This window comes from Carcharhinus amblyrhynchos, chromosome 18, assembly GCF_965287045.1.
Source record: "Carcharhinus amblyrhynchos chromosome 18, sCarAmb.v2.hapA, whole genome shotgun sequence".
In the NCBI taxonomy this organism is placed as follows: domain Eukaryota; kingdom Metazoa; phylum Chordata; class Chondrichthyes; order Carcharhiniformes; family Carcharhinidae; genus Carcharhinus; species Carcharhinus amblyrhynchos.
The window spans coordinates 10,540,935-10,558,132 of NC_137341.1; the positions used below are offsets into that span (position 1 = coordinate 10,540,935).

Sequence of the window (17,198 nt, forward strand, 5' to 3'; positions counted from 1 at the left end):
AAATATTCCTGAAGTTGGTCACTGTGGTGGTGTAGGAAACACGACAGTCAATTTTCACACAGCAAGCTCCCACAGCCAGCAGTGAAAAAGTAGCCAGAGAGCTTCTTGTGGGCGGATAGATGAATGTTGTCCAGGACACCTGGGACAATTCTCCTTCAGTGTGTGCCATGCAATATGTGTCCATCTGAGAGGGCAGATGTTTAAAGTTTATTTATCAGTGTTACAAGTAGGCTTACATTAACACTGCAATGAAGTTACTGTGAAAATCCCCTAGTTTGTACCTGTTTGGGTACACTGAGGGAGAATTTAGCACGGCCAATGCATTTAACCAGCACGTCTTTCAGACTGCGGGAGGAAATTGGAGGAAACCCATGCAGACACAGGGAGAATGTGCAGAGTCCACACAAACAGTGACCCAAGAAGGGAATCGAACCCAGATCCCTGAGGCAGCAGTGCTAACCACTGTGCCACGCCTAAGTTCAACATCTCCTTCAAAAAATAACACCCACTGTGGTACACCTTCATTTACTGCACTGGAGTGCCAGTCCAGCAACTCCTGCCCCTGCGCTAACACATTTATGACCGGGCTGATAAATGTTCATTTACTTACACAGGCATGAATATCACGCAATTACACATCCAGAAACCTCCTAGCTTTGTGAGACTGCTGCCAGTTGCACCAGAGTGCTAGATGTGCCTGAAGCTATCCATAAGACAACAGTCAAGATTCTTGTTATGTGAGACTCACACTGTTACTGTAAATGGGGGAGGGGAAGAAAAACTCTCAAGAGCTCTGGTCATTCATGCTGCTAATTTGGTTGAACGATCATGTAATGCATCTCTGTCTTACCCTTATCAGCCTCACAACTCAGTCTTTCTTCTTCTTCCTCCCATAGCTATTGCAAGATTTTTGCGTTGGTCATTGTACAGTAAGGTAAGAATATATGGTTGTAAATGTTACTGAGCTGCAATGTACAGTAATGAAGACTAAAGTTGCACAAATTGAATCTTGCTGGGCTACTGAATTATTGCTTTGGGTTGTGACTGCTCTGTTTCGATAAATTTATTTGCCCTCATCACACCATCCCCACTCCTGTGTGAACTGAAGAAATGATTAAATGGCCTAACGATGCCCTGGGCATCATTAATAAAATTAAGTTGCAATATACCTCAAATAAAGGAAACACAAAGAGTTTCGCCAGACAAAATAGCTGTTGTTCCACTCCAATTGCATTATGCAACACTTTGAATTGCAAAGCGAAGGCGATGGCCTAGTGGTGTCAGCTAATGTTCCTGGGTTCAAATCCCACCATGTCAGATGGTGGAATTTGAATTTGATTATAAAGCACCTGGAATTAAGAATCTGCTGATGACCATGAAACCATTATCAATTGTCGGAAAAACTCACCTCGTTCACTAATGTCCTTTAGGGAAGGAAATCTGCCATCCTTACCTGGTCTGGCCCATGTGTGAGTCCAGAGACACAGCAATGTGGTTGACTCTTAACAGTCCTCTGAAATGGCCAAGCCAAGGGGAATTAGGGATAGTTAATAAATGCTGGCCAGCCAGTGACGCCCATGTCCTACGAATGAATAATAAAAAAAATTGTGAAATACCAAGAACATGAGCTTGAGGAAATATACAAACATGAAAGATGTTTAGTAGAGCATGAGTGATATAGTGTTCACTGTCTTCACTAAAAAAGGAAAGCTGGCAAATAAATTATTCCATGGGTAACAAGTCTAATGAACCATCCTCTCTTCATTCCTGGTACTCATTACATTTACACTAGACTATTCACATTTCAAATGATTATTTTTAAATATTTCTAGAGAGGGCTTTGTGTGGCGTTTTGATCAAGATGCTTTATTGTTGAGATGCAGGTTAGTGTTGTGATGTGGAAGGGTCTGTGATGTGGGAGTTACACAGGACAATAGGAGTCAATATTGACCAAAAGAAACAACACCTTGTCATCTAATTCTTTGCTGAGTGCTGAGCAAATCTTTGTATCAAGATTATATAAGTTTCCTTTCCAGTGTTGACTCTACAATGAGAATTGTATATAGCTTGCTGTGATCTTTTTCTGATGATAAAAGGAGAGTTGTGGGTTCAATATTATTATGCAAGTAAGTTTCAAATCTTATAAGATTGATTCTTTTCTTGTCTTTCCAGTTACTCTATAAATCAATAAAAAAAAGAAATTTACAAACAAATACACCCTTTTCTTAATTTATTAGTGTCACAAGTAGGCTTACGTTAACACTACAATGAAGTTACTGTGAAAATCCCCTAGTTACCACACTCCAGCGCCTTTTAAAATACACTGAGGGAGAATCTAGCATGGCCAATGCACCTAACTAGCATGTCTTTCGGACTGTGGGAGGAAACTAGAGCACCCGGAGTAAACCCACGCAGACACAGGGAGAACGTGCAGAGTCCACACAGACAGTGATCCAAACTGGGTCCCTGGCGCTGTGAGACAGCAGCACTAACCACTGTGCCATCGTGCTGCCCGTTACATACGTACAACAACACAGAGTTATATTACACCTTTAACATAATGAAATGTCACAAAGAACTTCACAAGAGCATTATAAAACAAATTATGATGTCAAATTACATGAGGCGATATTAGGTCAGGTGACCAAAAGCCTGGCCAAAGAGTTTGGTTTTAAAACATGTTTTAGAGAAGGAAAGAGAGGTGGAGTGGTTTAAGAAGGGTAATCCAGCGCTCGGACAACTGAAGGCACGGCCACCAATGACGGAGAGATTACGATTAGGAATACCCAAGTGACCGGAATTAGAGGATTGCAAATATCTTGCAGGGTTGTGGTGTTGGTGGAGATTCCAGAGATAGGGAGGGATGAGGCTTGCAGAGGGATTTGAAAACAAGGATGGGAAATTGAAAATCAAGACAGTGCTTAACTCAGAGCCAGAGGGTGACAGGGGAATGGGACTTTGTGTGAGTTAAGACACCTCAAGTTCACAAATGGTAGAATGTGGAAGATCAGCCAGGGATGAGTTGGAATAGTCAAGTCTTGCGGTAATAATGGATGAGGGTTTAACAGCAGAACAGCTGAAATATGGACAGGGTCGAGTCATGTTACTGAAGTTAAAAATGTTAACTGGCATGAATGTGAGGTCAGAAGTTCATTTCAGGATCAAATGTGATAAGAAAATGTCCCTTGGTGTCCAAAAGATATATGGGTTAGGTGGTAAATGTGTGGGGTGACAGAGATAGCTGGGGGATGTTTGAGTATGATGATCTTTTGGAGAATTGGTGCAGACTTGATGGGCCGAATAGCCTCTTCTGCACTGTAGGGATCTATAGACTCTATGAAAAAAGCAATGCATAATTATATCTGCACGTGCATAAATACACACATACACAGATACATTATATATTATGTGAGTACAGTGAACTTCGCACACAATTTCTCAATGTGAGAAAACTGAAAATATCTCTTCATTATGTAAGAAGGGTGGAGAAAGAAAATCAATCGACTGCAGACCTGTTAGTCCAATTCAATCATGGGGAAATGACTAGAATTTGTTATGGGGGACAGTGTCAAAGTGTGCTTGGAGAAGTTTGAACTGGTCAAAGAGAGGCAATATGATTTTTGTCATGTCTGACCAATCTAGTTTAATTTTTGTGGAAATGGATTGCAGTGTTTCTACAGATGTTGTTCACATGGACTTCCAGAAATCATTAAACAAGGTTCTGCAATAAGGTTGACCAAAAGTAATAAACAAAAGGGAAAGCCTACGGAATTGGCGTATAACTATTTGTTATGAGTGGGAAATTAGTTGGGAGATATGAGACAAGAGAGCAAGGATATAAAAGATAAAGTCGTCTGAATCCCAGATGGCCATAGGCTGCTCTTCCCTTTGAGGGGGAACAGCTGACTGGTGATATAACCTGAGGATCATGATGTAGATTTGCCAGTGTTGGACTGGGGTAGGCACAGTAAGTAGTATCACAAAACCACGTTAAAGTCCGACAGGATCACCACACCTCAGGCAAGGGCAAGGTTGCGAAGGTGGGCCTTCATCAATAACCTCAGCTGGTACAGGAGTTGAACCCATGTTATTGGCATCACTCTGCATCACTAACCAGCTGTCCAGCCAACTAAGCAAGGACATAAGATTTGTATAATTGACAGCATGTGACAATTAGTATTTCTCGAGGATCTGTATTAGGGTCTTCACTCTTTACTCTTTGTGTGTCAATGATTTGGATGAAAGAATAGAGAGCGTACAGGTGGCACTAAGTTGGAAGCAACTGTAATTGGTGCAGATTAGAGACAGATATTTCAAAGACGTATAAAAAAATCCAGTTCTAATCGTGCAAGTGGATGGGCTTCAAATGAGTTAAATCCTTGCCCAATGAGTGAGTGGGAAAAACTGTAATGCAAATGGTTCATGTGACCAATTGTGAGGTCATCCACTTTGGATCCAAGAAGGACAATTTGGAACATTTTTGTAACGGTGATAAATTAGCAACTCTGGAGAAAGCAAAAAGATTCAAAAAGTTTTGGGTACAAAAATCACAAAATGTGAGTGCAAAAGTACCAAAAGTAATCAAAAAGAACAAAGTGGGTGCTGACCTTTATCTCAAGAACACTGCAATAAATAAAATGAGAAATGCTATGCTTCAGTTACTTAGAGCCTTGTTCATACTCCTGTTCTTACATTCCGTTTTGGATCAAGAAGGATACATCGAGTGGATACAGATTCACCAAAATAAGATTAAACTGCTTATATTAAGCCTTGTATTCTTTTCAATGGAGAAGGTTGAAGGTTGACCAAATTAAGATGTTTGAAATGAAAGAAGTAATTCAAATTTGGTAAATCTAGGGAAAACATATTGTCTGATGTGGGGAATCCAGACCAAGTAGATATCATGGGTGGGATTTTATAGTCGCGTTCATTGCGAAACTGTAAAATCCCACTTGAGATCAACAGACCTGCCTATTGTCCACCCCTCGCCCGCTCCAATTCCCGTGACAGGCAGGGTGGTAAAATTCCAGCACATAACAAAATTGGCTAGGCCAATTAGGAGTTGACCATAAAAAAGTTACAGTGCCAAAAGAGGCCATTTGGTCCATCATGTCTACACTGGTTAAAAAAGAAAACAAATGAACTGCTCATTTTAATCCCATTTACCAGCACCTGGCATGTTGTATTAGGGACCAGGTCAGAAACTTCAAGATAGTTTATGAAGTTAGCCTAGATGTTAACTTTTACATTTGATTTTGGTGCACGTTAAGTGTTTTGCACCAAGCATGGTTCAAGTGACCCACTAGGAAGCTTTTATCAAAACAAACTTTATTTAAGAACACAGTTAGAATATAACAAAAAGAATTAACCTAACTTTTGTCAATTAAAAGATTTAAATATGATAAAATATAGTTCTCAACAGCTAGCTACCTCTATTGTCCCAATTTGGTAATATCCCTCATTTAGACATAAATCCCTTCTTTAGAACCAGTTAACATAGAAACCAAAATGCTCATATGATGCTAGATTTTCAGTTTTTAACATTTCTGGACAGACATTCAGACAACAGTTTTCAGAGAAGGATACATCCTCAAAACAGCAAGATCTCAGAGAAGTAAACCTTGCCTCTGACAGCTTCCAGACTCCAGATTTCAGAGAAGTAAAAAGAAAGACATTTATTCTTCTTCCACAAAGTAGACTAAGCTTGAGTTCCCTGTTAAGACTAGTTTTACCCAGTCATATGACCATATCTGTCAATCATCCCAATCAATCTCCACTCTGCAAAATCCAGGGAAACACCAAGAACAATAGAACAGAATTAGTTCATATTAAACAATTTTGCTGTTGCAGCAAAAATACATGTCCTGCCCAAGAACATGACTCAAATATATTTCTTATAGGTACAGTGTCATCACATTCCCCCATTAAGAAAATGAACTGAACCATCAATATGCAAAGATGGCTTTACTTTTCAAAACCTTCTAGTTTCACACTATTAGTACTCTACAATATGGCGATATACATATACATTTTATAAAATCTAGACATACGAATATAGCAGTAGTATAGCCCATTCCAGTCCTTTTCTTCCACCATTGAATGTTCCTCCTCCTTTAAACAAATTCATGACAAAGCATTGGCATTAGCATTCTTCCTTCTTACCACATATTTAATTTTCAAATTAAATGGCTGTAATAAAAAATTCGATCTAAACTGTGTGACTATCAATAGCCAAGTTCCGCAAGCATGAGGACAACCTCAACCGGGATCTTGGGTTCACGTCGCACTACTTGTAACCCCCACCATACTGCTTGTGTTTGCAAAATCTAACAAATTGAGACAATTCACACCTCTTTAACCTGTGATTATTCCTCTCTCCACTCACACTGTTTGTATAAAGACTTGACTACCTGTAAGGACTCGCATTCCAACCATTCTTCACATTCCACTCTGTAATTATCTTGCAACTGTGTCTTTGTCTATATATGCCGTGTTTGTAAACGTACCTCCACTCATCTGATGAAAGAGCAACACTCTAAAAGCTTGTGATTCCAAATAAACCTGTTAGATTTTAGCCTGGTGTTGGGAGACTTCTTACTTGCCCAATAAAGGAAAACATTTCATATGCTTGACCATCTTGTTCACCTGTCTTACACAATGACCTGTGGACATGCATTCCAAGCTTTCTCATTTTCTCAAATCCTCTCAATATCTTCCCATATTTTGAGTGTTCCCTTGCTTTGTTTGACCTCCCCAGATGCATTACCTCACACTTTTCTGAATTGAATTTCATTTGCCACTTCTCTACCCACTCAACCAAAACCATTGATACCTTTCTGGAGTTGACAGCTACCCTCTTCACTGTGAACTACATGGCCAATGTTTGTATTATTCATAGATTTCCCAACCATGTCTTCACCATTCAATGTAAATCATTAATATATACAACAAACAACAATGTCACAACACTGAGCCCTATAGACCACACTTTCCATTTGCAAAAACATCCATTGGCCATTAACCTTTGTTTCCTGCCACTGTGCTCATTTTAGGCCCAACCTGCCACCTTCCTCTGTATCCCATGAAATCTGAGTTTTCTGACCAGTCCTGTTTAAATGCTTAAAGAAGACTGCAATGTCTTCCATATGGAACCTTGGTAAATGCCTTACTGAAATCCAGTCGAGAATGGTAGTGGACAATTAAACAACTTTCTGGAGGAGGAGGCTCCACAAATACCCACATCCTCAATGATGGAGGAGCCCAGCGTATCAGTGCAAAAGATAAGGCTGAAGTATTCCCAGCAATCCACTGGTCCTCAGCAGCTCAGATTCCAGTCTCCAATTCAAACCACTCCATGTAATATCAAGGAACAGTCGGAGGCACTGGATACTGCAAAGGCAATGCGCCCTGATAAAATTCCGGCAATTGTACTGAAGACTTGTCCTCCAGAACTTGTCGCTCCCTTAGCCAAGCTCTTCCAGTACAGTTACAACACTGGCATCTCCCCAACAATGTGGAAAATTGCCCAGGTATGTCTTGTACACAAAAAACTGGACAAATCCAGCCCAGTCAATTATCGCCTAATCACTCTACTCTCAATCATCAGTAAAGTGATGGAAGGGGTCATCAACAGTGCTATCAAGCATTACCTTCTCAGTGTCGCCCGTCACTCAGCTCCTGACCTCATTACAGCCTTCGTTCAAACATAGACAGAAGAGCTGAATTCCACAAGTCAGGCGTGAGTGACAGCCCTTGACGTCAACAGAGTGTGGCATCGAGGAGCCCTAGTGAAACTGGAATCAATGGGTGTTGGGGGGAAAACTTTCCACTGGTTGGAGTCATACCCGGTACATAGAAAGATAATTGTGGTTGTGGAGGATCAGTCATCTCAGGTCCAGTACATCTTTGCAGGAGTCCCTCAAGGTAGTGTCCTAGACCCAACAATCTTCAGCTGGTTCATCAATGACCCTCCCTCTGTTATAAGTTCAGAAGTGGGGATGTTTGGCGATGATTCCACAACGTTCAGCATCAATTGAAACTCCTCAAATACTGAAGTAGTCCATGTTCAACTGCAACAAGATGTGGACAAATCGAGGCTTGGGCTGATAAGTGGCAAGTCACATTCGCACCACACAAATGCCAGGCAATGACCATCACCAATAAGAGACACTCTAACCACCACCCCTTGATGTTCAATGTTGTTACTATCATTGAATCCCCCGCTTTCAATATCCTTGGAGTTATCATTGAACAGAAACTGAACTGGACTCACCACATAAACACAGCAGCTACTGTGAAGGCCAGAGGCTAGGAATACTGCAATGAGTAACTCACCTCCTGACTCCCCAAAGCCATTTCACCATCTACAAGGTACAAGTCAGGAATGTGATGGAAAGCTGCCCAGTTGCCTGAATGGGTGCAGCTCCAACAACACCCAAGAAGCTTGACACCATCCAGGACAAAGCAGCCCACTTGATTGGCATCACATCTATAAACATTCAACCCTTCCACCACTGACACTCAGTAGCAGCAGTGTGTACTGTCTACAAGATGCACTGCAGCAATTCACCAAAGATCCTTAGATAGCATTTTCTAAACTCACGACCACTTTCACCTAGAAGGACAAGGGCAGCAGATACGTGGGAACACCACCACCCGCAAGTTCCCCTCCAAGCCACTTACCATCCTGATTTGGAAATATATTGCCGTTCCTTCACAGTCACTGGATCAAAGTCCCAGAATTCCCTCTATAACGGCATTGAGGGTCAACCCACAGAACATGGACTACAGTGATTCAAGAAGGCAGCCCACCAGCACCTTCTCAAGGGCAACTAGGGATGGGCAATAAATGCTGCTCGTGCGATGCCCGTGTCCCATGAATCAATAAAAAACTGTAGGCAACATCCACTGAATCACCCTCATCAATCCTCCTTGTTACCTCCGCAGATATGATCTTTCCCCTAACAAAAGCATGCTGACTATCCCCGATCACTCCGTGCCTTTCTAAGTGACAGTTTACCTTGTCTCAGAATTATTTACAGCAATTTGCCCACCACTAAAGTCGGGTGGACCGGCCTCAGTTTTCTGGCCTATCCCTTGGCCCCTTTTTAAATAATGATACAACATTGTGGCGAAAAACTGCAGCAGGCGACGGTGCAGAGGGACCTCGGGGTCCTTGTGCATGAGTCGCAAAAACCCAGCCTGCAGGTGCAGCAGGTGGTCAGGAAGGCGAATGGGATGCTGGCCTTCATATCGAGGGGGATTGAATATAAAAGTAGGGAGGTCTTGCTGCAGCTGTATAGGGCATTGGTGAGGCCGCAGCTGGAGTACTGTGTGCAGTTTTGGGCGCCGCACCTGCGCAAGGATATTTTGGCCTTGGAGGGAGTGCAGAGGAGGTTTACTAGGCTGATACCGGAGTTGAGGGGGTTGAGCTATGAGGAGAGGCTGAATAAACTAGGCTTGTACTCGTTAGAGTTTAGAAGAATGAGGGGAGATCTCATTGAGACGTATAAGATGATGAATGGGATGGATAGGATAGAGGTGGAAAGACTCTTCCCGCTCAAAAAAGACAGTAGGACTAGGGGGCACAGCCTCAAGATAAAGGGGGGGAGGTTCAGAACGGAGTTGAGGAGGAACTTCTTCACTCAAAGGGTGGTGAATCTCTGGAATTCTCTGCCCGTTGAAGTGGTGGAGGCTGCCTCGCTAAATATTTTTAAGAAGCGGGTTGATGGGTTTTTGATAAGAGAGGGGATTAAGGGTTATGGGGAGAGGGCGGGAAAGTGGAACTGAGCCACGACAGATCAGCCATGATCTTATTGAATGGCGGGGCAGGCTCGAAGGGCCAGATGGCCTACTCCTGCTCCTATTTCTTATGTTCTTATGTTCTTATTCACAGACCTCCAGTACTCTGGTACTTCTAGTGAGGATTGGAAAATGATTCTCAATAATTTGCTATTTCCTCCCTGCTTATCCCTGGGATATAATCCAACTGATTTATGGTGATTTATCCACCTTCAAGGATGCCAGTCCCTCCAGTGCTTCCTCTTGTGCTCCACTTATTGATTCTAGTACTCCGGAGTGAAATCAGGGCAGACATCTTCCTTTTTTAGGTATCTGAGACTCTCTCCTTGAAAGGCTATGATGCTGGGTTGATGTCAATTTTCAAGACTGAGCTTGATAGATTTGTGTTAGGTGTGGATACAGAGGGGTATGAAGCAAAGTCAGGTAGATGGGGTTTGAGGTGCAGAGTGGCCTTTTGTAACTAAATACTGGAACAGGTTTGAGGGACTGAATTATCTGGTCCTAATTTTCCTACAGCCACGCACATTCACACACATACACAGACACACACACACACATACTCACACCCACACACATTCACACCTGTGCACACACACACACACACACATACTCATACCCACACACATTCACACCTGCACACCCACACACACACATTCACACCCACACACATACATTCACACCCACGCAGACACACATACACACACATACATACATTCACACACTTTACACCCACACATACATTCACACACACATTCATACACACACACACCCACACATTTTCACAGCCACACATATTCACGCATGCACATGCTCTCACACACACACATTGTCACAAAATACTCACACACACTGTCACAAAATACTCACACACAATGCTCTCACACACACACGCGCTCAAACATGCTCACACTCTCACACATGCTCTCATACACATGCATGCTCACTAAGGCACACACCCTCTCATGCATGCTTACAAGACACACACATATACACAGACTCTCACACAATACATATGCTCTCTCTCACACACACACACACAGACAGACATATGTAGTCAATAACCACTGCAATATTTTCCATATTTGCAAAAGCACAAAATCATCATCCAGAGGACAGTGTAATCAATGTATTTGGTCCCCAAGGAACTATCCTGAAATTATCAGCTATACATTAGTATGAATATGTATGTGTGTCTGGTATGTTAGTTGCCACAGCAGAGATCAGTGCAGCTCACAAGGCTGAAAAGTGGCCCAGTGAGAATGCATTGTCCCACTAGTGTTAGCACACTGGACCAAGCCTGTAAACATAGGGCCACAATGCTTAAAACCCAGGATGGGATATTACTGCAAACCAAAATGAGGGAACAAGTGCAAATGAGTCCACCAAAGTAATCTGATGGAAATATCTTTGTATCGCAGCATCCTATGCAGCCTCTTTACATGGATACACATTCATATGAATATGCTTAGAAAGGTACAGTACAAACATCAACCCTACATTGAACCTGTGTGCCTGTATCCACTTAGCAACCAGTGTTTAAATAGTTCATTCGCTGTAAAGAACGTCGTGATGTCCTAAAGTGGTGAAAGGTGCTATATAAATGTAAATGTTTTCTATCCATTATATGTGAAAATTATATGTACACATAGGCTTTGTACAGGTGGCCCTCCCCCTGTTAGGCTTGTTACCAATGAAACAAGATGAGAGTTCTGATCGGTGTGATGATGAGACAGCGTTTACTGCAGCCGCAAAGGCAGTCAGGGAAATTAATTTGTTTGTACACAATTAAAACAGGTCAGCAGTTTTAGCATAAACGGGGGAGCGACCAGATAAGTCCAACACATTACCTGTCAAGGTTGCTGTTATATTTTTAAAACCTTGCGAGGATTGCTTTCCCATTTTAATGTCATCTTTAACTGAGTGTGTAGTGTTAGGCTGAGGACTGCAGGCGCCAGCAAATCGATTCCTGCTGAAAGACTGGGATTCAAACCCAACCGAGTGGAGAGAAAATAAAACCCGTGAGCGTATCATTTATTTACAACCCAGGCTGTGGGAGACGTCACTCTCACCCTATACCCTAAAATGCTTCCCATTCCACTAGGAAGGGAGAAGATAGTGCTTCGTACGGATTGTCACCCTGTGGCCAAACAACTGGCAGTAAGCTCACACTTTCCACCCTCAAATGCAGAAATTGCATTTTAAAAAACATGTTCAGTGAGTGAACAAACATGGGTTTATTTTTAACACACATTGTCCCAGAAACCTGCATGAACTTTGTATTTCTGGCTGACCCCCCCCCTTGTTTTGAGCGGAGGAGGTGCTGTTTATTTAAATTGCCAAGCCTGCCAGTCTGCGACATCCCTGTTTCCACGCTGTGGCCAGATAATTAATCCCTGGGCCCGGATTACCAGCTCCGATTGACGCCAACTGCAACTGAAAATTGTCCTGATTTTGCTGGGCAGCAACCGATTAAGGATGAAAACAAAAGCTTCATGTTCGTTTGCAAGTCAGCTGCCGAGGTCCAGTGCTGAAATCCTCCTTAAACTGGCTGTGCTGCCAGCTATGTTTTTTTTAAAGGAGATATTATTGGTCTTCTATATCAAGCAGGTATTTGGAAACAGCTGCCAGTTGTAGGTGTGCTGACTATACTTAACACTGGGCCCTTTATATTGGGAGCTCCTTTCGAAGTGTACCTCCGATTTGAAATCTCAGCCCTCTCTTTGTTTTCAGCCACATTCTGGAGCCTAATGGCTCTGATCTGTCTCCAGTTTTTAATGCAGCTGAGCCCAACTAACTCCTTCAAGACTCGACCCACTGATTCGCCCCTGGGCTTAAGCAGAAAGGTTTAACAGTCAGCCGTGCCTCTTGTGGGAGGCTGTTGGGTTCAAGAGGAGTGAAGTTCACCCCAGTTCAATTCCAGTCTTGGGACACTGTCTGTGTGGAGTTTGCACATTCTCCCCGTGTCTGCGTGGGTTTCCTTTGGGTGCTCCGGTTTCCTCCCACACTCCAAAGATGTGCAGGTTAGGTTGATTGGCTATGCTAAATTGACCTAGTGTAGGGGGATTAGCAGGATAAATGTGTGGGGTCATGGGAATGGGATCTGAGTGGGATTGGGGTCGGTACAGACTTGATGGACTGAATGGCCTCCTTCTGTAGGGATTCTGTATACATCGGTCACGTTGCACTCTGCAGTGCTTCAATACAATTACATAAGGTTAAGATTAAGCACAGGGCTTTTCCAGTTACTAGCCCCTTGGTGTACATTGGCTGAAAGGCCTCACACATTGACCTTTCCCCATTGTGCCTTGGCAGCAGCTATCCCAAGCTTGAGTGCTTCCCTTAGATCGTTGTCCAGGAGCTTGGAATGTGCCATTCTGCAATGCTCAATTGAGGACAATTCTTTGCACTGGAAGATCAATAAGTTTCAGGCAGACCAAAAAGTTTCGACCAAGTTGACCCTCTAGCAGCTGTTGATGTTTGTCTCAGTGTGTGCCACTGAGAACAGCCCGTAGTGATGATGTGTTTATTGCAAGCTCTGGAAGGCATATTTACATGTTTTTGTTTGAGGTGATTTCAGTGCCCCTAGAGGCATCAACTTCCCTTTTACCTTAGAGCATGCCTAACACAATAAAAGTTTCTCTTTGTAACACTCCCGTGAAATGAAAGGAGTAAACAACGACATATATAATAGATATACACCTGTCAGGTATTGTGAAAAAGCCATCATTTAACACAAAGTACTGTACTTGCTGGAATATGATGTTATCTGTCAAATATTTTATATAGCCACTTTGACCAGTTTATTACACTTACTCATGTGCCTTTATTTGTGAGGCAGACAAAGAAGGACTGTGTTTCAAACTTAGCTTTATTAAAACACTTAGCATTAAAGCAACAATCCTTAAGCTAATTGTCCCTGTAAACTAGTTACCTGAGAAATAGATTCTACGTGGTCTGGTGAAACCGATTGGGCTGTTGGATTCAATTCACTGAACTCACGGCCACAGATGAACTTCGGGTCCTCTTAGCGTGAAGATGGATCTTGCACACCCTGAGACTGCTTTTCTGGGAGAAGACTTGATAGTTAAAATCTGGTCAGAGTAAATCGAGAGGACCGGTTCCTGTTGGTGGAGGGAGAACCAAAGGAAATCGATTTACAGTGAATGGCAAAGGAAACAATGGCAAGATGAGGAAACCCTTTTCTTTCTGTCGCAATTGGTTAGGGTCTGAAATGCACTGCCCAAGAGCGTGGTGGAGACAGATTCAATCAAAGGTTTCAAAAGGGAGTCAGATAAATATCGGGACAGAAAACAGTTTGCAGAGCTACGATAAAAAGGCAGATGAGTGAGACTGTCTTATCCAGAGAGCCAGAACGATGGTATCTGCTTGCGCTGTAATCATTCTACGAGTCTACACTTCAATGATTGTTCAGATAGTAGGGAGGGAGGGGGCTAAGACTGCAAGTTAAGGGCACAGGGGAAAACAGAGAGTTCCATGTTTAAACACCAAAGCGCACAAGGAAAAATAACATGATAATGAGGCAAATATAGAAACAAAAGCTGGATCTTGAGGAGGTATAAATAAATATAGCAAAAAAGTGGAATTCAATGTACCTCAATATCGTTTACATCAGGGAGACCAAATGCATGCACATTAGTATTTACTCTCTTAAACACCTCCCTTAATGTAAACAAAATGAATCTATGATTCTGGTTGTTTAATGACTCCAGCCTTCCATCCTATCTCAGGATCCTACAGTGCCATTTGGCCCATCGAGTCTGTACCAACTATCTGACAGAGCATCTTATCCAGGCCTTTTCCTCCACCCTCTTCCCAGAACCCCACACATTTAGCATGGTTAATCCATCTAACTTACACACCTCGGGCCATTAAAGGGAAATTAGCATGGCCAATCCAACTAACCTGCACATCTTTGGATTGTGGGAGGAAACAGGAGCATGCAGAGGAAACTCACGCAGACATGGAGAGAATGTACAGTGACACAAGGCTGGAATTGAACCCAGATTCCTGGCATTGTGAGGCAGCAGTGCTAACCATTGTGCCACCGTGCCTTCTCTGCTTTAATTCTTGACTCCCTGACTCTGCAATTGCTTCAAAGTCGATTAATCTCTAACGTCTTCCATTCTGATGCAAGTTCACCAGTCTGAAGCATTAACTCATTTTTATCTCTCCACAGATGCCATCAGACCTGTTGAGTATTTTTCAGCATTTTCTGCTTTTAGTCCTGATGTTCTAACCCATGTGATGAACAGTCAGCAACTTACAATCACCTAATATTATAATTATAGCACCAAGTACAGCAGACACCTGAGTGAGATATCATTAGATTTAAGCACTTCAAAGTGACTCATTTCCCAATCCAACAGTAAAATCACTGGATTGTAAAAATAGTTCAGAATCAGGTTTATGCTAATTCCGAAAGTGCTTTTATGCATTTGGGTGGTTCCCAGGGTGAGATAGTTGTCTTATAATGAGAGGTTGTGAAAATTAGACCTGGGTTCTCTGGGCTTTAGAAGAATAAGAGGTGATCTCATTGCAACCCACAATATTCTGAAGGGGTTATGGAGTCATAGAGTTATAGAAGTTTACTGCATGGAAACAGGGCCTTCGGTCCAACTTGTCTGAGCTGCCCAGTTTTTAAGCATTAAGCTAGTCCCAGTTGCTCGCGTTTGGCCCATATTCCTCTATCTTACCATGTAACTGTCTAAATGTTTTTTAAAAGACAAAATTGTACCCACCTCTACTACTACCTCTGGCAACTCATTCCAGACACTCTCACCCCCTGTGTGAAAAAATTGCTCCTCTTGACCTTTTATATTTCTCCCCTCTCATCTTTAGTTTTAGATTCCCCTACCTTTGGGAAAAGATGTTGACTATCTACCTTATCCATGCCCTTCATTATTTTATAGACCTCTATAAGATTACTCCAAACCTTCTACGCTCCTGGGAAAAAAGTCCCAATCTATTCAGCCTCTCCTTATAATTCAAACCATCAAGTTCCAGTAGCATCCTAGTAAATCTCTTCTGCACTCTTTCCAATTTAGTAATATCCTTTCTATAATAGAGTGAACAGAACTGTACACAGTATTCCAAGTGTGGCCTTATCAATGTCTTGTACAACTTCAACACGACGTCCCAACTCTCGTATTCAATGTTCTGACCAATGAAACCAAGCAAGCCGAATGCCTTCTTGTCCACCCTGTCCACCTGTGACTCTACTTTCAAGAGCTATGAACCTGTACCCTTAGTTCTATAACTCTCCCCATTAACTCTACCATTAACTGAACGAGCCCTGCCTTGATTTGATCTACCAAAATAGATCACCTCGCATTTATCTAAATTAAATCCATCTGCCATTCATCAGCCCACTGACCCAATTGATCAAGATCCTGTTGCAATCCTAGATAACCTTCTTCTTTGTCCACTATACCACCAATCTTGGCGTCATCTGCAAACTCACTAATCGTGCCTCCTAAATTCTCATCCAAATCATTAATATTAATAACAAATAACAGTGGAGCCAGCATCGATCCCTGAGGCACACAAGTTTCGACAGATTGGACACTAAGAGGTTGCCGCTGGCTGGGAATAACGGGGGTACAATCTCAGGATGAGGGTATGATCATTTAAGATTATAGAACTTCTCAAGCTGTGTGACTCCCATTGAATGTATACGGTGAATATTACACATATCACAATTGTATTGAAGCACCTCAGAGTGTAATGTGATCCAGGTAGGAAACCTGAATATTATTGCACTTACTGTGATGACTGTTTTGAAATGTTTGTCATGTTCTTTCAGATATTTTATGAATGAAATATATATTTTGGGGAAAGAAAAGTTTAGGACTGAGATGCAAAGATTCTTCACTCATTTTTACTGACAACTTAAACTGTTATACGTCAGTCTTTATTTTCCCTGAACGAACTTACAAGAGTGGAAAAGTTACCTTTGAGAACTTGCTCTGCTACTGTTGGGGGATTAGAATTGTTTGCAATTATTTACACTGTAGACACATTTTTAAAAAAAATCTTGTTTAAGCTGCAAGGATGTGGATATTAAAAGGATAATTATGTGAGATGTCTTTGTATGTGACTAGTGTCAGTGGTTAAAGTTAGGGGTTAGGTGTTTTTAAAAAGTTTATTTATCAGTCACAAGTAGGCTTACATTAGCACTACAATGAGGTTACTGTGAAAATCCCCTAGTCACCACACTCCAGCGCCTGCTCGGGCGCAATGAAGGAAAATTTAGCATGGCCAAAGCAACTACCCTGCACTTCTTTGGATTGTGGGAGGAAACCAGAGCACCTGGAGGAAACCCATGCAGCCACGGGGAGAACATACAGACTCCACACAGACAATGACTCAAACGGGGA

General features: G+C 42.2%; 1 protein-coding gene across 1 annotated transcript in view; it reads right to left on the reverse strand.

Moving 5' to 3' along the window:
* Positions 1-17,198, reverse strand: part of rpusd1 (RNA pseudouridine synthase domain containing 1) — a 185,702-nt gene that overhangs the window by 131,602 nt on the left and 36,902 nt on the right. The window lies entirely within an intron of this gene.